Source organism: Diadema antillarum, unplaced genomic scaffold (assembly GCF_040938485.1).
Source record: "Diadema antillarum isolate AM-2024a unplaced genomic scaffold, OU_Dant_1.0 scf00000062, whole genome shotgun sequence".
NCBI classification, from domain to species: Eukaryota; Metazoa; Echinodermata; class Echinoidea; order Diadematoida; family Diadematidae; genus Diadema; species Diadema antillarum.
The window spans coordinates 2,154,819-2,178,745 of record NW_027270951.1 but is presented as its reverse complement, the minus strand read 5'-3'; the positions used below and the strand labels follow the sequence as shown (position 1 = coordinate 2,178,745).

The 23,927-nt window shown below is 38.8% G+C and overlaps 1 protein-coding gene across 3 annotated transcripts in view; it reads right to left on the bottom strand.

Moving 5' to 3' along the window:
• The window catches only part of LOC139716189 (uncharacterized), a 42,724-nt gene extending 20,827 nt beyond the window's left edge, over positions 1 to 21,897 (bottom strand). Inside the window, exons 1-2 of one of the 3 annotated variants that reach the window (XM_071627756.1) lie at positions 21,455 to 21,897; positions 17,029 to 17,105 (exon numbers count right to left, since the gene is read on the bottom strand). The gene's annotated coding sequence lies outside the window, so the exon portion shown is untranslated. Of the gene's footprint in view, positions 1 to 2,717; positions 2,797 to 17,028; positions 17,106 to 21,454 lie in introns of those variants that run through there. The other 2 variants (XM_071627757.1, XM_071627755.1) reach the window with 2 other exon arrangements.
• Positions 21,898 to 23,927: the final 2,030 nt, after the last annotated feature.

The window sequence follows — 23,927 nt, the reverse complement described above, 5'->3', positions numbered from 1 at the left end:
ATCAAGGAGTATACAGTCACATGGTCAAGACAGCTGTCTCTATTAACCCACTGAACAGCAGTTTCACTGACTAACTGACACTTGATCAGTCTAAACTCTCAAAATATCTGCTGTTGTGTTTTCAGTGTATTGATATGATGTAAATCTCTTGGGGAGGGGTGTGTAATTCACTGAAAGGGAGAGTGTATTTTTGATAAAAACTACAGTCAAACCTGTCCATAGCGACCACCATCTATAGCGGCCACCTGCCATATGCGAGCACTAAACATAATACCCTCCAAGAGAAAAGCCATGCTAATGACCCTGTCTATAGCAGCCACCTGTCTACAATGGCCACCTTTTTTTTGTCTCCCTTTGGTGGCCGCTACAGACAGGTTTTTAACTCTTTTCAAGAAAAAACAAAACAAAAACAAAATAAAAAAACCTGCCATGAACACCATCGTACTATTCAAATCCATAACTTCCGGAAAAGTCTTTGTTTGTTTTTTGGTGTTTTTTGGTGTTTTTTTTTTTGGGGGGGGGATCCATACAAAACAGCCTAACAATGCTCTGGAAGACTCAGTATGACTGAAACAATAAACTTAGGTTTTCACAGAACACTGTAAATATTAGTAAAGACATTCATATGATCACACAAACTCTATTCATACCCAGTTTCATTGATACCTTGTGTTTTAGTACTGCACTCAGGACGCCTCACACTTCTGGGTAAATTTGAAATTCTGTAGCTGTACGGCATTGTCAAATCATTTTGGCATCAATGCTGAATGTAAGGGATAAAACACTTTATAACTTCAAAGAGTACAAAGAAAATATTAAAGAGGATTCACAACAGTGTCATTCTAGCTGCATAATGAAAGAGCACTTCTGAATTTATATCTTCTTCACACATACAACAAAGTGGCTACTCTGAGACTGTGTATCTCTCATTTAAAAAACAAATTTGTTGAATTCTTTCTATCATTTTTTTTTTCTCTATATCACTGAACTACTAAATGACATTGTATATTGTCGCCTTTTCTGCTTGCTGTGATAGGGACAAAGACTTGACCACAAATACACGATCAGGGTGCTACAAAACTTTTTTTTTTCACCGCTTGCCGGGTCGGGCAAGCAGATTTTCAAATTGTTGCAGAAGTCCAAACATGAAGTTTACTTGCCCAAAAAGAAAGTTCACAGATATAACAAAATGATATATAGAAAATCACTTGTATAGTCACGGGCTTGATAAAACACGATCATTTGAATAAACAGCACATGTGCGGAATAACACAATTGGTTTGATAAAGTGTTGGTGTTGGATTGCATTGGGAATTCTTCACGTACAATGTAAGTATTGGGAAGTAAAGGTGACTTCAAAACGTTTTGCTTGCCTAATGCAGCCAAGCAACTTTTCTCTTTGCCCCCAAACACTTGCTCAACTTTGATTTTTACTTGCCCCAGCCAATCGGGAAAGTCTTATGAAGCACCCTGATTGCATTTGCACAGCTCATCCAAATTTCCTAAAACTCCATGTGATCTAATAATTTTCCCCATTCACCATAAGTTTTAGATAAGTGATATGTCCCTTTAAACAGAAAAGTCTTATCTAATTCCAACACGTTATTAACTCCCAGTTCTGAAAACCACCTCTAGCAGAGTTTATGCAGCTTGAGGTATGATACATCATTGGCTAATTTAGTTTGATGTAAATTGGTCTACTACCTGTCTGAAACATCCTCCTGCTTCATCCCAAACTACACCTAATCAAAATCCTGACCCTATCTAAATCCCTGATTGTCCCTAGTTTTAAAATTGGACATATTACACATTACAGAATGAACAAATCGTGCATTCCCCTATCTGTATCACCTACCTATGTATCCATCTTGAATGGTATATGTCAGGCTTTCACGTACCACTGATAGAATCTATTTTTCTCCTACTTTTACAAATAGTCAGCTTGCATAAAAATAGGTATACCTTTCTCATCAACATTACAGACAACAGCATGGATCATACCGAATGTTTGCAGATAACATTACGATTTTATACCAACGCTCAGAAATTGGAAGAGAAATGATGATATCATGTAATGTGTGTGCATATACACCAGACTTTTTAGACTTATTTTCTACTCTCGGGGAAATGTTCATCAATTATTGCGAATAGCAACAAACGCAAACACATTTTTCACAGACACACACATACACAAACAAACACCTTTACAACACAGCGCATAAAGAAAGTCTATTTCATTACTACTGTATCAAATCCAGAAACGTACACATTTCACAGCTGCCAAGACACGTTTAAATGATCATGACTGCACGCAGCAGATAGGCATGCATCGTTCAGACAGAAAGCTGTACGTGAACCTGCTGTATAATAGTAAGGCATACACTGAGCCGTGTTGTACGGTCACATGCACACCCAGGCATTGAAGCTCGATATCCCACCCCGACCTAACGGGGCAGGTACACAACTGAGGCTGAGATGAGAATTCTACGTTTCCTCGTTGACTGCAGAAAGCATGTTGCTACTGAACCACTGCATGTATAATTTTCTCTTAAAGATTAAACACGTTAAGATGAATAGCTTCACAAACAGTTCACGATTGACGCAAAATACTTACCGACTCAGGCTCCCAAGCTGCATAAGTGTATTGTTCGTGAAACACGAAATAAAATATTGAACTTCACGTTAATATTCTACATCAGAATAACATTTTCACATACCTCTGATGCGAATAACTTAGAGCGCAGTGCAAAGTTTGTAGAAACACGCTTGCCGTCGATACCAGTCGGTACAGAGTCAGATATGGACACGTAAACTGTGCATGTGCACATAAGGTGCCATCTGCGCACAAGAGTGAACAACTGAGCTACGTGCACAACATATAGGGCAGTTGTGATCCCCGTACACTGCGTAGGCGGGGACGTGTGCATAATGAGCCAGCATTCCAGCTGTGTTCTTTTTTCAGTGCAATCAGTGTACCAGGGCAGGTTTGTTCACTGTCTAAGCTAGGCATGAATGCATTTCCCCCCGCCTAGCAAGTGGAATAGTCCAGGGATTATGCAGGCTGCACAAGGTCTACTGTAGTGGCACAGTACAGGGTACACTGAATAGAACTGCCACTCAGGATTTGTGCACAAAAGTTTGGTACGTACTGTGAACAAGCATACACTGCAACCACAGCATTGACGGAGCTTTCCAAGCAGAGACCACATGCAAATTATGAAGTATTCACGGACCATGCAACCTCAGGACCCTAAAAGATGATGTTTATTAAACATGCATTTGTACATCATAGGTGACAGAAAGTTTTTATCATCCAAAAAGGCATGGTTCGGAGTGTAGGTGTTTGAACATGAGGTGCAAGCCATCTAATCCCATATAACACTCCAGTGTGGTTATTCATATTTAATTACAATTCAAATACAAGCACTAGGCACCAGTAATAAATTGAGAAATGCGGTTATCACTTTCGTTTTTCATTACGTGTACCCTAACATGCATTTTATTCGAAGGAGTAAACGTATCACTATAATAGTTCAGCATTCATACTACATCGAATCATAAGAATGATATAAATTCTCCCTGTGATGGGTAAAAAGACTTCCTATTTTGAATTCTGATTCTATTCACATCATTCCGCCATTATCAAGATTATGGCACGAAGAGAGGAACAGATATGAAAAATGTCCAAATCTAGGGGCACGATTAAAAACATTGTTAATTTTGTTCGGGGCTTTCCGACAATTTCGCGAGTGGTTAAATTCCCAATTGTGGAGTATACAGTACTGAACAGAGAAATGTATGCATGTACATTGCTTTCATGTTGGAATCAGAGTTCATATTTTTGTGTGTTTTTAAATTTGTGAATAGCATCCAATTTGCGAAATTCGCGAAAATAAAACCCTCGTGAAATATTCTGTGTATACATGAGTTCTTTCAAGTGCGTTTATTTTCATGTTGAAAATTCATCTGTTTTGTTTCAAGCATGCAGAATTTTGTACAGGAAGTTTTGTTCGTTTTGCTTTGAGTTATTTGTAGTAAAACCAAATAAAAAAAAATGTTAGTTTCTCCTCCTAACTTGTTGAAAACAAGGAGAATGCGGACACCTTTTTTTTTTTTAATCTCACTATATCGCATGTAAAAACTCAAACGGCAGTGGTCGCTTTAATTTCCATAACAATTCGACAATGCTAGGTGCCGGTGCACAGCATGAGCTCTATCTGATCATAACACAGGATTATAAAATCTACCTCGAAACTACAATAGTTTTAAAGGTTTTCTTAGTAACTGCTACATATGTTAGGTTAAGAAATGCCAACTTTATGCTCTGAAAATGTATAATGTTAAGTGAGAAGATTTTAGTCAAGATAGAAAGGGGAAAATTACTGTAAAAGTGGATATTTTCGCGCAACTGATTTTTCGCGTTTGGCTGTGTAAGAAGAGTTTTACATGTTTTTAATTCTGCGGAATCAAGACATCAGGTACTGGAACATATGGCACGCAAAAATATTCGCACTAGCTTCTGGTTGCACGGAAATTTTAACACCGTGAAAATTTCCACTTTTACTGCAGATATGATTACCACCTATGCGCTCTGCCCATACCTGCTGCACAGTAAATTCGCATTACCGGAAGTGCACGAATGAACTGCGAAAGTGTGACTTTGTGTGTGGCACATCACCTCATTCATTTGCATGAAGCATACCGCCAGCGTACGGACCCAACCGCTAATGACTGAATGTAAACATTTATATGCAATCCATACGCACCACAAGTAAATTCTCTATTCGCAATGCCATTGAAAAGGTCCATCACGTGACATCTCCAGATCCATCCATCATATGTGCATATCATGGTTTTACAACTGTGAATGATGTGCCACTCCGCGATTGTATACAAGCACACTCAAAGACCATTGTTAGAATGATGCAAAAACTTCTGAATTCTACATTTTTTGCTACATGGTGATGAGTTTTGCTGTTGCAATGAAGTGGATTTCGAGATTTTCACTTCAATTCCTTTGGTATGAGGATACAGTTGACACAATGGATTTTAAAAATGGCCGATCTACTGCACAAAGCTATTCGGGTAGTCTAATTTCCAGTCGTTTTCAAAAGGTACGATATGTAGACTGTGCACGTGCGAAATTTCATCTTTTTTACCATTAAAAAAAAAATTGATGCTGTGGCTTTACAAAACAATGCGGACGGGGACAAGAGACTAATAATATTTTTTACATGGCCTACGTTTCTCTCACAACCAATGGAATGGTCATACTTTGTAATTTGTTTGCTGACGTGTTCATCTCGACTGATGATGACAATTCCATAGTTTTGAATGTTCTACAAAGGACCAAGTGCTTTGCTTTTTTAATAGTGATGATGATTACTGATGCTGGCCATTGTAAAAGACAGTTTGCTGAGCGAGTGATTCCTTCAGATTTCGTCTTCCCTTCTCACTTGTTACTTTTTCCCCCTCCCTATGAATGATGAACAAAAAACATCCTTATACTGCCACAGACAAGGGCCACCTGCTAACAACCAATATCTCTACATCTCTTGAAGCAAAATTTTCATTGACAAATAGAAATAAAAGATTGACAACAGTGGATACTATTAACTTGGCAATAATTTCCACAAAAGACAAGGTGCTAGACTTGTGACGATGAGAGAGGGAGAACTTTGAACAAAAGAATGCCCCACACTAGCAGTCCTCGGGTTCCAAACATACTGTGAACATGAAGCGTAACCACTGCATGATCTCTCTTTGCATGTGAACAGCGACAAAATGTCTAGAAGCTAGTCTCACGTAACAAACTCTTGCTATAATTGCAAACATCATGATTTTATTTTTCTTTCCTTTGACCTAAAATACAAACAGTAAACAGTCAATTTATGTATCTGAGACGTTTATTCAACCCTGCAAAAAGATAAAATTATCACTTCAAGGGAGAAATCATATCACATGTCAAAGAATGAACTTGCATGGACCAGGTGACCAGAATGACCCATCATCAACACTTGGAAAAGCATTGATTTCATTGTGTTGCGATGAGTGCATCAACAAACTTTTTCTTTTACTGTAAAAGTGGAAATTTTCGCGCATTTCGCGCAAACAGAAACTAGCGCAAAAATAAAAGCATGCGAATATTTTCACTTGCCGTATGTTCCTGTACTTGATGTCTTGATTCCGCGGAATTAAAAACACACGAAACTCTTCTCACCCGGCCAAGCGCGAAAAATTAGTCGCGCAAAAATATCCACTTTTATAGTAACCCGTTCAGGACGAGTCCCGAGTATACCGTACCCGGGCAAGTGTCTATAGGAAATGCGTGTTGTAGCAAAATCAGCCCATCCTCAATGGGTTAATATTGTCAAACTAGCAGCACCCGTGGAAATCCACGGGTCTGAGGTTTTTTTTTTTTTTTCTCTCTCTCATATATACGATTTTGCACTTTTTATCGATGAAATAAAAAGAAAAGTTTTCTCATTCTTTCGTCACTTGTGCTCTCTTCTACCCATGACCACCATCCCCCCACACACATTTTCGCCCTAGCAGAACAAACAAACAAACAAACATTCAGGGAAAAATCACCAAAAAACGCTTATGAGATTCTCCAAAAGTTCTGCCCACAGATTCTTCCCGTCTGAACTGGGAGATACTATTGACACTATGACTTTGATATTAATTATACCCCCTGCTCTTGCATCCATGCAGGCACCCGAGGGTCAAGGCATCGCATTTTTTTTTTTATTCCTATTTCTTTTCCCACGTTATGAGAAAAAAATATATTGTCGTCTTTAATTGCTCCCTGATTTTGTTTTTAATCACCAAAACTTGGTTTGATATATCATAGAACCATCCGTTTATCTGCTTCAGACTAAACATCATCATTATTATTATCATATTATCATTCTTATTATGACCCTACTGTTATATTATTATTGTGATCATAGTCATTAGGCTTTATAAGTATAAGAAACGTCTGAGGGCTTCGTATTCTTTCTTTAATATTTCTTCACCATGTTATGAGAGAAGAAATACCCAAAGAATATTTTCATCTTCATTTGCTTCCTCATTTCTGTTTTCATAATCAAAACTTGGGTTGATGGAGCTAGAACCGCCTGTTTATCTCATTGATACTGTTTATTGTTTTTATCATCATTATAATCATTGATTATGATTATGATTATGATTATTATCATTATCATTATTTTGAGGGAGATCATAGTCATTCGGTTTCATTATTATTATATATAATTTATTGACATGGGGATGACTCAAGGGAATTAAGAAAAAAAGTTTATCGGTCAAGGATAGTGAATCTTTTTGTCCGTCATGTCAAGGTTACTCTCAAGGTTACTTATTTCAAAAAGCTTCATTATCATTGATATTTCGTAATTCAAACATTGCGTCTCTTCCGCCCACTCTTAGTTATGGATCATAGCACCCCTCCCCATTCATTTGCATTGGCCTATTCTCTTATCATTATTTCAGTGTATTATTGTTATTGTTACTATCATTTTTATTATTACTAATATTATTATTATTATTTAGGGGAGAGGAGAGAGTAGAGTCATAATATAGGGATGATCAACATAGGGAGGCGGAAATGTTAATTTGTTAAAAAAGTCTGTTTCCCCCTTTTGCTCTTGATAAAAAGCCTTTCTGAAGACAGTCCTGCACAAACTGTCCAAAACTGCTTCACTGCACTAACATACGTAATATTGTGCTGAGCAGGACTATTGTTGCTATTGTGCTGAGAGAAATAAAATATTTTCGTCTTCATTTGCTCTCTTTTTTTTAATCACCAAACCTTGGTTTGATAGATCATAGAACCACCCGTTTATCTGCTTCAGACACAGGTACATTTTATCATCATTATTGTTATTATTATTACCATTGTTATTATTATTATTATTATTATATTATTATTATTATTATTATTATTATTATTATTATTATTATTATTATTATTATTATTATTATTATTATTATTATTATTATTGTTATTATTATTATTATTATTATTATTATTATTATATTACCACTATACAGTAATCTCCAATATTATTTGTGGAGGGGGAGATCATATCATAGTCATTAGGTTTAATAAGTAGGCACCTGTTGGAATTCCATGGATCTCAGGGCCTCGTATTTTCTCTTTATAACTCTTTTCCCACGTTATGGGAGAAAGAAAATAATTTTTTGTCTTCATTTGCTCCCTCTTTTTTATTTTTATCACCAAAACTTGGTGTGATGGGACCATAGAACTACCCATTTTATTTCCACTTGGAAATTCAAAAAAGAAAAAGGCGGTCGGCAAGGGTTTCCTCTACGTCCGCTTGATCATCTTATGAATATTCATGTTTACAGCAGCTCTGCAGTAAACGAATGGACAGCGGCGCGTGTAATCTAAGGATACGATCGGCAAGGACAAAATTTAAGTGGATATTTAGCCGTCCTAAACAGTCTGAGTACAATGATAACCGACTTGAGAGTACACTAAATGACGTACCTGAACTGCATAGTATCCTGCAGTTGTGCAAAATACAATAAAATAACAGCATTCGTTGTTTTCATTAGGGCACGCCACGGCGAACGTCACTGTACGTAAATGCCCCTGTGATACGACCGCGCCGTGTATTATACCATTATGAGAGTCCATATCACGCGCAAGCAGATAGTGTTTCTTGTAACCATCGTCAATACATACACAGGCGCAGGCCACACACTGGCATACCGTACCCACCCGAGAGTACATTGTGTGCGTGCGTGCGTGTCCGCCGGAAAATGTCAGAGATTTCGCTGCACCCATCATCCTTATATCCCTGCACTGTCTCTGCAAGCTAAAAGATGCACTATCGAGAAAGTAGGAGTCCAGCGCAGGATTGGTGAATATTAAAACGCTCGGCTCTTTCGTCACGCACAAAAATGCATTATGCATCTATCTAATTAATTTTTCTTTTTTGTCCTCGACGTCGACACGGAGGCGGAGCGGGGACGAAACCCGCGCCATTCGATGCAGGATACTCTCCTGCGGCCGACAGCACCGCTCGCAGCTGCCCGGAGCCGACGGCTCGGGAGGAGATAGACAATCCAGCAATGCCGGAATAAAACAGGAAATACATAAGGCCGCGACAACAACAACAACTTCGCGTATTATATGTATAGATACTAGGCCTTAAGGGATATGTCCACTAGAGCCCCGAAAAGATTAGGAAAGGTTGCAGAAATGAATTATGTCATTTGGGCTTTCTTTCCATGCCAGATGAGGAACAAGGAAAAGTAGAAATTACGCGGTGCGTAATATATGTCCCCGCCGGAAGTAGCATTTTGTAACAAAATGTGCAATATAGGTTAAAAATCAAGGTCAAAGGTCAAAGAAGTCAAAGGTCAAAATTCTGTGTAGAAGTGTTGAAGCCCTCACCTAGTGCCATCACATAAAGCAAACGGAATCGAAATCGGGTTAGAAATGGCGAAGGAGTAGCATTTTGTAGCAAAATGTACAATACAGGTCAAAAAATCAAGGTCAAAGGTCAAAGAAGTCAAAGGTCAAAATTCTGTGTAGAAGTGTTGAAGCCCTCACCTAGTGCCATCACATAAAGCAAACGGAATCGAAATCGGGTTAGAAATGGCAAAGGAGTAGCATTTTGTTGCAAAATGTACAATATAGGTCAAAGGTCAAGGTCAAAGGTCACTACTGAAATTCTGTGTAGAAGTTTCAAAGCTCCCATGTAGTGCTATCATATAAAGCAAACAGAATCAAAATTGGCTCATAAATGACAGAGAAGTAGCAAATTGAAGATTTTGATCACACACGGACGCACACACGGACGGACACACGGACACACGGACGGACGGACGGACACACGGACACACACACGTACAGAGCCCGTTTCATAGTCCCCTGCTCGAACTCGTTCGGCGGGGACAAAAAGTGTGCAAATCATAATTTTCTAGGACGTTACCACAAAACTGACTGCAGACATACCTGGAAGTGTCCTAGGAATCAATCAGGAAGGGTACAAAATGTGCGAAAAGTACTGATCATAGCAGGACAGTGCAGATACATCTTGGATGATACCAAAAGTGGTAAAACCATGGACTGGGACAATCAGAATGATTTTCCAACAACCACCTAGATACACCAATAATATGGGGAAACAATGCAAAGTAACTGATTCCGTGCAAACTGTGTTTTTGTTTTGTTTTTTGCCTTGTATGCCTGCTAGCAGACATGTCTGGTTCCTCCTCCTCTTGAGCATTGCTACCAGCCTCCAGCAAATCGGACATTGGGGTATCCGTCACCTCCTTGGAACCGCCTCATTCAGAGTCAATGTTGTTGGTTGCTTTGTTTCAGTAGTGACTGTAGATGTACAGTGAATATCATATGATCACTTTTACAAATGTAACAAATGAAACAATTGTATAGAGTACAGGTTATCCAAAGAGGGGAAAAATCCCTATTTAAACTGAAAATAAACTTTCCAGGAGCTAAAAGGGTCTGCTTCTTCCTTGTGGGAACTGCAGACAGAGAAACTATTAATTAGTATGATCTTCAGCTTTGCCCCAGTCTTCAGGCCCTGGGGAATGTTGACTTTCACTGGTTCATCAGAAGAAGAGGTGGTTGGCTGAGGAATGGGATCCTTGCCCACAACCCCCTTCTCTGACTTCTTGTATTTTATTGGAATTAAACTGAATTTACTTTTGAGGTTATAGCAATACAATGTTGCAACCTGTAGACGGTTCCATGTCTTGACAGCACACTTGCAAAGATCTGCATCAGGTCCATGCTTTCCTCAAAGAGAAACATTCTAGTTGACTACCACTTCTTACTTGCCTTCATGATGCTATCCACACAGCAGGTGCTTCCAGAAGTGCTTGAACAGAAGAGAGGAAGGGTTACAGAATGGCATGATGTCCTCATGATGGTCTTATAACAATGCAGACAAGTCACTGAATGTGTAAGGAAGTTCATTTCCATATGTCTAAATTTTGGCCTTATTTAAAATTTAGAAGGGGAAATTTTGCCCTCTCCTGAAAGTGCGGATATGCCAGGAAATATTCAGGAATAACAAAGACAGGGAACGGAATCTTTCAAGAACATGCGGAGAGGTTGCTGAATGAATGCAGATTTACAATATTTTTGTTCTGTGCCTTGTCCGCACCCTAGTGGATGCCAGGTTTTAACCCATTGTCTACAGGAAATGGATGCCCCCTGATTTGAAGAAATAGGAAATCAAGTAATCTTGGAAGCAACGGGTTAATAAACACATTTTGACTATCAGGTGGGATGTGCTGGGGAGCAACCTTTTTCATTACATCAAAGATGTTTATGCACAAAGTGGAACTATGCTCTGGCTAATTTTCAGCATTATTTCATTGTTGTTTCAATGGGAATTGATCAGAGAGGTTTGGGTTTCTTTTTATGAGTACTTAGATGAATGCACTGTTTACATTGAGGACATTGTTGGAACTTGTCACATCTGAAAAGGATGTGACAAGGAAAGCTCTTCCTTGAACCTGGAGGAAGGACTTCTTTGAAGGAGAAGTAAATTGGCTGCTGTCATCTCAAGTTGGGAGAACCAACTGACTCATATGATGCTCCTAGCAATGGTTTGGACTAAGTAGAACAGTTGGCTAAATCTTAAATTTCAGACTCTCCTACGGTGCATATCTTACGATTTTCCGAGGTGTACCCAAAATCACCATTTCAAAAGTGTTAAGGTGTTCTCGAACAATAGATAAATGCTTTTATGGTGTTTTCATTCATGGTGAGAAATGCTGATTTGAAACACCAATACACGTAAGAGTGATTTAAAATGCATTACAGGCACAGATGCCTTTCTGCAAAGTAGACAAATGCAAAGCTGATTTGATACGTTTGTAGCCAATTTCCCAGGTTAAACTGCGCAAGGCAGCTGTGCAGTGACAATATCCCAAATCATGATTATAAGATTCGCAGATAAATGCACCCTGAAACACATTTCAAATCACATTCCTATGTATACGCCTTTCAACATGCATTTCGAAACATGGTTCTATCTGTCAAGTTAGATAAATACAGCCCTAGGTAGTGTGCACTGCACAAGCGGATAAAGGACAGTCTCTTGTTTTCGTAACCATACATCTACAACTCCATACACATTCTACATCCCAAGCGTTCTGTAGTAGTGGCAGGCAGACAGCTCACATTCGTTTCCTCTTTGCATTATACCATGACTCCCCCCCCCCCCCTCGTAACGATCTCACCTTTCTCACTTATAATTTTGACAATTTTTGTGGGATATATGCACCTAATACCCCGTTTACACCAAGCAAAAAGGGGGTCCTATATAGCAGCCTCAAGCAGCCCTTCAGCTCAGTATAAACAGACAGAATTCTGAAAAGGAGATCCGATCAGTTCAGGTTCTGAAACCAAGTGCATGAGGTGCTTTCAGAGCCTGCTCTAGCTTCCTCAAAGAGCCTCGACTGCAGTACGTTAGTAATGCTTGGGGGGTTCAAGTCAAGAAGCTGCTGTTTTTACTGACCCCAAAGTTATTCCTGAAGGTCATCGCCAGCTAACGTGAATAAACCAGCCATCTTGGCCAACCATCGCTGATAAACGCTGCACAACTTGCACACTTTCGTACTCAATTAAATTTGCAGTAAAAATGTATAGAAATTTAAAAGCTTGCGCTGTGTATCTAATGGGAGCTCAGTTACCATGGGAACGGAGGCAGTTGGACCTGCTTGGCGAAACCAGCCTGAGCAATATAAATAGACAAGAGACTGCTTTTTCGAGGGATCTTTCGAACCTCCTCTAAGAGACTCTGAAACCCGCCCGGAGTATAAACAGGGTACCAGATGTAAAATCCTAGTTGTACAATGTAGTTAACCCCAAAACATACAGGCTGCAACAGTGAACATTTCTGTGTGAGTTGCATCACAGCAGCAACTTTTGATACACTGTCAAAGTGAAGTGTGGGTCAAAGTTTGTTCTCAAACATACCTGATATGCACACTTGTACACACTCTATGCAGCATTTCGTCGTCAGCATACATCCTCTCCTGTACAACCTTTATATGTAGTTACAGTTCATTATTTGGAAGGTTCGTAATTCTGTTTCTTAATCAAAAAATTGAATACGGTTCATTATCTTTTAGTGATCGTGAGTTCTGTAATCTCATTGGTCAATCAACCACTGAATATATCCCGTATTCTGTGATAAGGTCATATTGTGCGCATGCGCTAAATCCACCACTGAATATATTCCGTATTCCGTGATATGACGTCATATTACACAGCTAGCTGCGCGTGTACCAAAGACGCTTAAATAGGAAAGTGCGCGCTAATCCTGTACAAAACAAATGGACAGCGCGTGGTCCTCAAGCGTATTACGCACATAACCTGAGACCACTAGACGCTTGATAAACGACAACAGCAACTTACGTATCTGGCTGCTACGTATACTGCAGTATCTTATGGCTTGTAAGTATTTAAAACAGTACATTGTATGCGCGCATACAGTAATCAGCTCGCGAGACGTAAGCCTAAGTCAACATGGTCATGGCTGACAGCCGGCGATTTCAACATCATTCACGAAGGGAAATCAGCGAGAAGAAGGTTAGCACTTACACTAAAAGATAAAATCGTTACCCCCTGCTTGTTCTTACGAAATACGGGAAATATCTACGGTCTGGTGCCATATTCCATTCGGCCTTCGGCCTCATGGAATATGGCACCAGACCGTAGATATTTGCCCGTATTTCGTGAACAAGCAGGGGATAACTAATATTATTTCGGAGGTTCCTTAATCCCCAAAATAGAAAAGTTTGTTATTTCCAAGCTTTGTTAATCTGATAATGAAATAAGGTTCATTAGTACACATCTTTCTTTCACTTCTGGATTAATGAACCTTACATAATTTTCAGACTACATGGAAACCCTCGAATAACAAACCTTACTTCATTTTTGGATTAACAAACCTTTGGAATGACGATCATTCAGAGTAACACCAAATGTTCAGATAAAAGAACCCTACTTCATTTTCAGATTTACTGACTATCTAGGTATACAGAATTTGCTTGTTTTTGAACAACAAACCTCGGAATAACAAACATCACCCCATGTGCTATGGAATGCTGCAGATCTGTATTATTTCAAAAACATAATTCTTTTTTTCTTTCAAAACATACCTATCGGTACTCTAAACAAACACATCAATTTACAATCTTTACATGAACATACATGACAACATTCTCTGCTTTTTTCTTTTTTATTAATCCCTTTTATCAATGGCCGCAGTCACACTAGCAAAAGATCAAGAAGTTTAAGATCATAAAGTCTTCTCGATCTTTGGTCATCCGTCCGAACTGGCAGAGAAACTTCTTGATCTTTGGATCAAGAAGTTTGGGTCACTGGTGCGCGTGCCGAAGAAAGAAGAAAGAGTACACCATCTGACAGCTGGTGATTGTGACACAACAATGCACACCTAATGATATCACAATGACTATGCGCTTCAGAGGCACTGCCGCAAACAGGTGGTGGACCAGACAAGTGACAAAATTCGCAAAGTTTCAGTACTTCTAGCGTTGACACTTGCTGTGTTAAAGAGATTAAGAAGTTTGGCAGGGTCGGGGGAAATATCCCTTGTTGGAGTGGGAAGTTTAACGAGAAGTTTTGTGAGAAGTTTTGCGAGAAGTTTTGTGGGAAATTTGTGATCACACTGGCAAGAGATTGAGATCTTAAAGATCACAATCTTAAACTTTCCGATCCTCTGCTAGCGTGACTGCAGCTATAGAGGGGTAACATTATAGAGCTAAATCACTCAATTTGCAGCAACTGCGGCAATTCGTTAAAGGGGCTGTGATACAGCACAGTGTTATAATAACATAAAAATCTAACTTAGTCAAAAGAGTGACTTTGTGAAACAGATCAACTTCATCATTTCAAATGAAATGTAATGAAGCATTTTCTAAACTCTACAGGAAATTTGTAGCAATTTTACCATATTTCCTTTACAAGTCTCTTGCTACATACATTAATTCCAAATGTGACAAGCTGCAGTGTATGGTCAAAAACAGGAATATCCAATCTACATAAACCCACATACATGGGTGATGTTTGTTATTCCAAAGGTTCATTAATTTGAAAATGAAAGGTTAGTGATAATCATTCCAGAGGTTCATTATTTTGAAATACAAATATTATGTTTACCTAGATGTTCATTGGTCCAAAATGAAGGGTTTATCATGCTAATAGTTTGTGGCATAATTCTAAAGGTTCATCATTCCAAAGGATCATTAATCTTAAAATGAAAGAAGGTTCGTAATTCCAAGATTCCTTAATCCAAATAAGTATTCTTAAAAGGTAAAAATGAAATATGGTTTGTTCATCCAAAAATGAAAAAAAGGTGCCTACTATACTAAACATATAAACCTTCAGAATAACAAACCTCATTTTTGGACCAACAAACCTTCAGAATAACAAACCTTATTTCCTTTTCATATTAATGAACTTTACTGTGCTGCTGTGTGCTTGTTTATAATGTACTGACGACTGTACTACTGTGTTAGTGTATATATCATAACATGACCGACTAGGTATTTTAAAGGATGGAACTACTGACTGCTTGAATACCGCACAACCTGGGAGCTTCAATTCAAACAATCAAATTATTCCTTAATGTGTAAAAGTGTCTCAGAGTATGGAGACTCAAATGCAAGTGTGTTTAGGTTGTAAAATATTTAGGGTAAGTTTGTACATATTTAATAATCTTTCACGGTGCGAAATGGCACAACCATAGTAGCACGATAGTAGAGCAAGAGTACTTTACATAATCGCTGTTTGAAATCAAGCCATTTATATGCATCCACGAGTACGAGAGTGTCCATTCACGACATACGTTCTGATGTTCTCAACAGCGTGCCATCTATAAAGCCCACAGTATTACAAAGCACCTGGTTTGTAAGATTCTATGCTAGCCATACAACAGACGTGAATATGCACCTAACGCAATGCGTGCATGAAATCACGGTGTAAATGAGTTTCCAGTGTTTTTTCCTTTTGTTTGGGGGGGGGGGGGGGGCTGCCCAGAAGTAGTAAATATCAAAAAAGTAAATGGGGCAACTTAAAACAGGAAATCCACCCGAAATATGAATAAGTCCCAAAAGAAAGAGGAAAAAACTCCCTACAGGATGTTTCAAAATTGACAAAAATCGGACTAGAAATAAGGAAGATATGACATTTTGAAAGTTCATCTTCTTTTTTTTAGAACATTTCTTGACCAGTCCTTACAAATATTCAAATGAGCGAGTTGATGATGTCATGCTCTCACAATTTTTCATGTATGTTGTATATGAAAATCAGAAAAATTATTGTTTTTAGCTAATACAAGTACAAGCATATTCCCATATCATTTTCTTTTCTTACTTGGCCTTCCGTGTAAAAGATTTAGAAATGTTCACGTGTTCCACAGCGAAAATGCTTCTTTCAGGCGAGTTGAAATCAGTCATACATTTTACATTCAGAAAAATGCGTCAAATGTCTGATGTTTCTGGTTCACTGTTAAGCAAAAAGTTAACCAGTTTTTGTATACGACCAGGGGGGTGTTTCATAAAGCTGTTCGTAAAGTTACAAATGACTTACAAGCGACTGGTGATCAGTTTTTGTGCTGAATTATGGAAATTCTGATAAGTATAGCACATCAGAACTGATCACCAGTCCCTTATAAGTTGTTCGTAACTTTACGAACAGCTTTATGAAACACCCCCCTGGCATGCCTGAGAGCACATTTCCAACTCGCAAAAGAAAAGGGTGATCATGGGCAACCTTTGTGCACAATATCATGTAGGTCAAGAAGTATCAATTGATTGCTCTGTTGGTGTTGAGCTTGTTTTGATAAAGATTACGCATCTGTTAGATATTGTACTGAGTATGAATAATTGGGGATCACAAGAAAAGGGACCTTTGCATTCTTCCCAATGTCTCTGACATTCTACAATTGACCACAAAGCACTGAGATAGCATTTGTAAAAGTCTCTCACCAGCAGGTCTGCCGTTTCCCTCGTCCTGCTCGAGTTAGATGGGACTTCTACCAGTAGTCCTCGCTGACTGCTTTTTGCTGCATAAGGTACAGAAAGAGACAAATTGAAGTAGATATCAATATAGAACATTTAAAAGCTACTTTGAAGAACTGTGAAAATGTAGTAACATTAAAGTAAAGTCTGAGCAGTTTAGCAAAGAATAGAGAAGTTAAGACCATTTGAAGCTGGGAAGTCAAGAAGTCCAAAAGTACAGCTATTCCCGTGCATCGTTAGAGTAATCATTATCGTGTGACAGGGGTGACACTTGCATAGGACTTTTAATACAGTTATACTCCTACTCGGTTTTGAATGTAAAACATTGCCACATTCCACATTTTCCTGTACAAATGTTTTCTCCACGGCTCAGATCAAGGAGAATCAATGAAAACATGCGTCAATACATCATTCAGGTAAATGTAAGAGTCCATACCATCTCCGAAAACTCTCCATGTAAATCATAATTGTGTTCAATCCTGAATGAAAAAAATGTAGAGTACTATGTCACGTTATTAAAGTCACAGGCTCTACAGAACTATTTCAAGTAGCAAGATGTATGTCACCGGTAACAACATACTGACATTCACAGAGGTATTCTTTTTTTAATAAATGTCAATACGTCTCCACTTTTAGAGCTTTTTGAATATTATGCACCTTTAAAGTCCAAGTGAATTTCCGAATGAAGTTTCACACACTCACAAACTCTGAAACGTGCTCATCTACTGTATTTTGAACACTCTCGTATACATCAACACTTCAATTTAGTGCGAAACATCACCAGCAACCCATCATACGATGAATAGCTGCATTATTCATATGTCTATCCGTATACACAAACATCACAACTTTCAATATGTATACCTTGCTTGCTCATTAGTGATATATTTTTTTTACATTTCCTTTAAAATGGCATGCTTCACGTTTTCTTGACAGTTCTCCAGATTTAGTCGCACAATATTCACAGACTATTTCCAACCAAACACTAAATTCTAGCATTCTTGTTTCTAACACAGAAACAAGCATTACGTGAAAATCAGATTCGGGAGAGATTATCGACGGCGTATCACGTCAGTCAGACCAACGTTCACCATACTTGAAATTTTATCAATGAACACTGCAAAAATATGAGGCACAATGTTAGCGTCTGACCAGACAGGCAAACTGCAGCACACCGTACAACCCCCCTCTCCCTCTCAGTAATGGAACAGCCCCACGTAATTATGCAGTCGTCAACTGAAATCCCACGCTTGGGTGGCATGATGGAAGCCAATGGCTGTGTGGCTGGGCTGAGGGTTGTTTGTTTGTGGTGGAGGGCACTTGGTTGCCTGCCAAAGTTCTGACACGCCAGTAGGGAAAAACGGCTGGGGTAATATATTCAAGGCTGGCGCAAAGAGGCCACTGGGAGGGCAGTGACTGTGGAACGAGGAGAGTGTACGCAGGATAAGCAATGGCTGTCCATGTACAAAGGCATGTGTGACTGGTAAAGCCCGTACTCAGTGTGGAAAACATGGCATACAGGATCAATGCAATGAAGAAAACCGTATCACGTGATAACATATTTGATATGTGCACACTGCAGTACAACATGCCTGTATCAAAACAGACAGCAACATATTGCTGGAAATTCCAAATTTTTCCAAGATGATCAATACTTGGAAATACTCCACTACATGTTATTGAACATTTCAAAACTATTACGGAGTACCCGTATACTTCTTACTTTACACTGTAGCTACTACTTAATGAGCTTCCGCAATCACGTTTTACTATCAACAACAAATAATGATAATCAGCATCTAGATCACTGCACTGATAATTTTGTGATACAAACTAAACATCAAACTATGGAAATTATTAATTCCTACAAGCACAAAATCTTGCAGCTTTCAATATTTTATTGTAGCTTGAAAAAGATAATACATTGTAGTTTATTCCTGAAAACACTGTTTGCACTGAACATAAGTACCAACATAGAAGACTGGCACTGCTACCCTACTGCTATCACAAACTTTTAACACATCAACACAAACTCTTCTTCTGTTATTACGTGTAGTTAAATCAGCTACCATGACTTGGAAATAGCACTTGAAAATGATGCCATTGGATATCAATATATCATTTTGCATCATGATGTTTTCATTGGGAACCACCTGCATTCCCTACAAGTATAACTGCTCACAGACAGGCCTGTTTTGAATACCGTGTACAATAAATGAGCTAGTGTTGCAGTACCCTGCTGGTCTTCAGAGTGCCTGATTTGCTAAGGAAGACAATCATTGCTCTTTTGAAATTGTGGCTCAAAATGCAAACATTTGATTCTTTCTTACACGGCATTCTAACTTCACAGGTCAAGAAATGTCAAGGCCAGAGAGCAGCAAGACGTGAATTTTGCGGTGTGTCCGCACCACTTGCAGCATTTTCAATAAACTGTAAATCGTGTGATCTAATGCATACTAAATGTAATATTTTGGCTTATTCTGTCACACACACAAAAAAAAAACATAGGGCCTACATTGTCTCAAAATGTGATCATGGTAATTGGAATGGTTATTGGAAATCTCTTTTTTTTTTCCTTTTCTTTGTATGTGTGTGTTAAGATGTGTTAAAGAGAGTTTATTTTGTGAGACGCGAGAAAAAGCCCAACGGGCATGTCAGCGTGAGAAAGACCCCGAGGTGTGAGTCTCACGCCATCAGTGTGAGACTTGACATGTATTCAGGTCCTTATGGTAATTTGACATAATGAATGACAAAAGGATGCATCACCGTCACTTCATACAAAGCAATGATGGAGAATACATGAATGCAATTCATCCCTAAACAATACAGCAGCAACTTTAAAATGTTAGAATATTTGTTCACATACAAATTTTGCACTTACATTCAATATAAACAAATGCACAACTTTGCATTCACAGTACTATGACACGTATTGCTCACAAGCTTTACGAGAGAAAAGACAACACGCTCATGCGGGATTCGGAATGATTTTCTGGGCTTTGATCAAACTCTATATTGTATTGGCTCAGATATTCCTTTTACGTGATAGAAAAATAGATACGATTTGTATTTCACATTTGCTCAAAAATGGGGAAGCACCCAAATAGAACACTGCATTCCACCAAACGCATCATTTTTAACAGACGTAACTGCATAGCAATATATATTCGCGGCATGAAATTTTCGCAAAATGGAGCCGATTGTCGTTTTTTGCGGCATGAAATTTTTTTGCGAATTGTCACTGGCATTCAGAGCATACAATTGTAAAACCAGAAAGGTTTGCATGCATTTTTATTTTGCAAACCTCGCAAAAGCCAGAATTTGGGAAATTAAAATGACAGCGAAAGTTCATGTCTTCACATAATGCCTTGAATGCCAGTAGCAATTCACAAAAATGTCATGGCACAAAAAAGGCTGTCGGCTCCGATTCGCAAAAATGTCTTGCTTTACAGTAGTGTAGACAAGAACTTGCATTCTAATTTCGCAGATCTTGGCTCACACAAATTCAAATGCCACTAACATTTTTGGTTTACTGACAGTACTTTCTGAGTCTCTGAGCAAACACAGGAAAAACAATGAAACAAAATATTCAGAAATGGAGAATACTGTTAAAGCAGAACTGTTCACGCTTTCACGAACTTTCACGAATTTTGTGAGGATCCAAGATACGCAATTTAAGTAAAATGCACGCGAGAGTTCTATACAATGCACTCATTGCCAGAGGCAATTCGTGAAAATTTCATGCCATGAAAAAGGCCGTTGGCTCCGATTAGTGAAAGTTTAATGCAGCGAATGTTCCAGGTTTTAGAGTAAATTCTGCTTTATTACTCTCAACACTCAAGCCTCATTCAAACAGAATAGTTGTCAGCAGTCACTCATGTTGGAAAACACCAAAGGTTCAAACAGTACACATCTAATATATTTTACATACAACCAGAAGACAAATCCTATTCCTAAAGTTAAGTTTTTATACACCTTTTAGTTTCTAGGAAGGTATCTCATCCATCCATCCTCTCCCCTGCACCCCTGTCCCCCCTCCCCCTCCCCCACAGCCTGCTTACTATTATCAATTGAATCCTTCCTGCAACAGGTTAATCGCCCAAGTCATCAATGACCACAGAACGTTCACGTGGTAATTTGGTGCTACTGCTTTTACGATATACCGTTACCTTTGATATTTCCTGGGGACTGACATTTGGCAGTTTAGGCCTACACCAAGGAACTATGCACCAACAAGACAAAACTTTCGTGAGCACGACAAACAATAACATGTGTATCAACGAACATCACGTGACACCAAAACTTTGTAACGAGAACCACCTCATATCCATACCAGCATGACATACACAATTCTATAAGTTACTACCAACACAGGAATGACTACGTCCCTCACCATCAGTAAAAGTTCACAATCAAGATGGCTGTGGCAACCTGCTGTACCTCCACCTCTGGTCTGTAAACCCAAGTGAAATCTGCGTGCCTCACAAACTTTGTCACTTACCACATAACTTCACAGACTGCTCATGGAAGAGGAGGGGTGGAGTGGGGGAAAAAAGGCCAACACACTCCACACTCCAGAGTGGTGTCGAATGACAAGACCCCTTGCCATGCATGTGGAAGGAGGGCAGAACGCTGCTAAGCCCAGCCCCCTTGAAAATGTGTCCACGGACACTGGTGTGCATGCACGCACTGTAGCTACTGGCTGCAGAGCTCCGGGCTCATTATCATACGTTGGTAGTAAGGCATTAGCATAACAAGTCACAGCTGTGCCCTCACAATGTTTGGCTGTGCTGAAAAGGAGAGGTTTTAGTATGATAAAGCAATGTTGCATAACACCTCAGGAGCCCTCCTCCATTGTGCGGCCTCGATCACCCGGGTGTTCCATTCATAGCTGTAGGGGTTCTCCCGGGTACATCAATATGAGTGTTTTTATCCACCTTTCCCCACACCCCCCCCCCCCCCCCCCCCCATTGAAAAAAAAGAAAAGAAAAGAAGTGTAATGCGGAGACAGGTTCTCATACGTTTTAGTACAAGCTGTTTCTGAATTCTGTTTCCTGTCTAAAAGTTCCGCAATGCACACCGTGTTATTGAAACGAAAAAATATATAAACATACTAAATGTGAACATCAAAAATACAACCTGCAAAGAGGCAGGTTCTCATAATTCCAAAGGTGATACTATGATACATACAGGCCAACTGTACGTTCCTTCGAAGCATGTTTCATCTGCCTTCCCAGCCTTTCCTATGGCTTCACTTCATGAATTACAGGCAGACGACTTTGAACATGTTCAATGTTATTATTCAAACCCGTACCAATGAAAATGCATCTATATGACTTGCATCATAGGTGTCATTCCATAATGAATGACTTTTGACATCAATGTGTAACAGCTAAATGTTAAATTCCGAGAATACGCAATAGAGACAGCAGTACAAAGACCACATGAAACATATGAACATAAAGAAGCACAGGTTTGACGTCAATTATGAAATCCGTGAAAATATTTCCTGACAGATCTTAATCAAATTGTAGCATTTTTCATTGCAGAAAAACTCATGTTCTTGAGTTCACGTTTTGGAGTTCACGTTCTTGAGTTCACGTGAGTAATGCAAACACTTTTGGGGATATATAATCATACCAAGTAGTTGTTATTTTCTTAAGCAAATGGCATTTATGAGTAGCTAAAACTTATTCTGTGCAAATATGCAAGTGTGCAAACTCGCAAGCCTTTACTCTTGCTGTATGGCAAATATAACTAACAAAGTACCTTTGAAATAACTAGTCCATGTTGTCTGTCATCATCACTTTCATAGTCCCACTTTCCCAAATCACCTTGTCACAAATCTAACAACTGATATTGTATATGAGTGGATTTCACGTCTGTACATGTACAATGGGAGAACAGACTCTTTAAATATATACATTGTATATCGGCTGTCTATTGAGAACACCAGCTCTTACATTGTACATTATCATTACCTGCATGAATTTTAAGAGCGATCGGCAGATGCATGGTAACTGCTTTTGGTTCAAAAGACAAGCAGGCACACCTCAACATAAAATAATCGTGCAGATAGCAACTGCTCTTGTTGAGCCGAATTTCTGGCATCCAATGTCTACTGAACATTATTGCAAGCTATGTTTGTCGGATCATATTACGAAGCAGACTACAAAAACATGAATAAAACAAAGCGTACACGGGTATACGAGACGAATATGGACTACTACAGGAAATTGCTAATTGTCATGTTCTCTACAAAGCAGGAACATTATGTATGGATACGAAAGAGTGGGACGATTCCATATATAACATGAAACACCTCACACATTACATTGTGAGAGCGTTTCTCTGTCCAAGGAAACTTCCTTGCTTAATATTATAAGTACTTCAAACCTGTGTCCAGTAAAAAAGTGTTACATTGCACACGAGAAGTAGTTTTAGAATTTATCACATTTCAACAAATCCACGAGTAACATACTGTATTAGCCGTTACTTTCGCATGTATACTTTCACGAATGAGGTCACAGACATTCTCACAAGATTTTATTTTTGCGTATTGATTCCAAGGCTATTGTAAGTGCACTATCACCCTTGCGCATGGCAACATTTTCGCATATTATTAAATTCACAGTAGAACAATAATTCGCGAAATTCCCAAAAATTAAACCCTCGTGAAAATAACAGCTTATACAGTACACATATGTACATATATAATAAATGTATACACTTAATTACGTACATAAACATACGTGCTAAAGTTTCACTATTTTCCTGGCTCTTAAGTGGTATATTCTGAGATCTGAAGACACATTTCAAATGCTGAAGAGATTAAAAAGACATTTTGTTTACGTAATATGGTATTA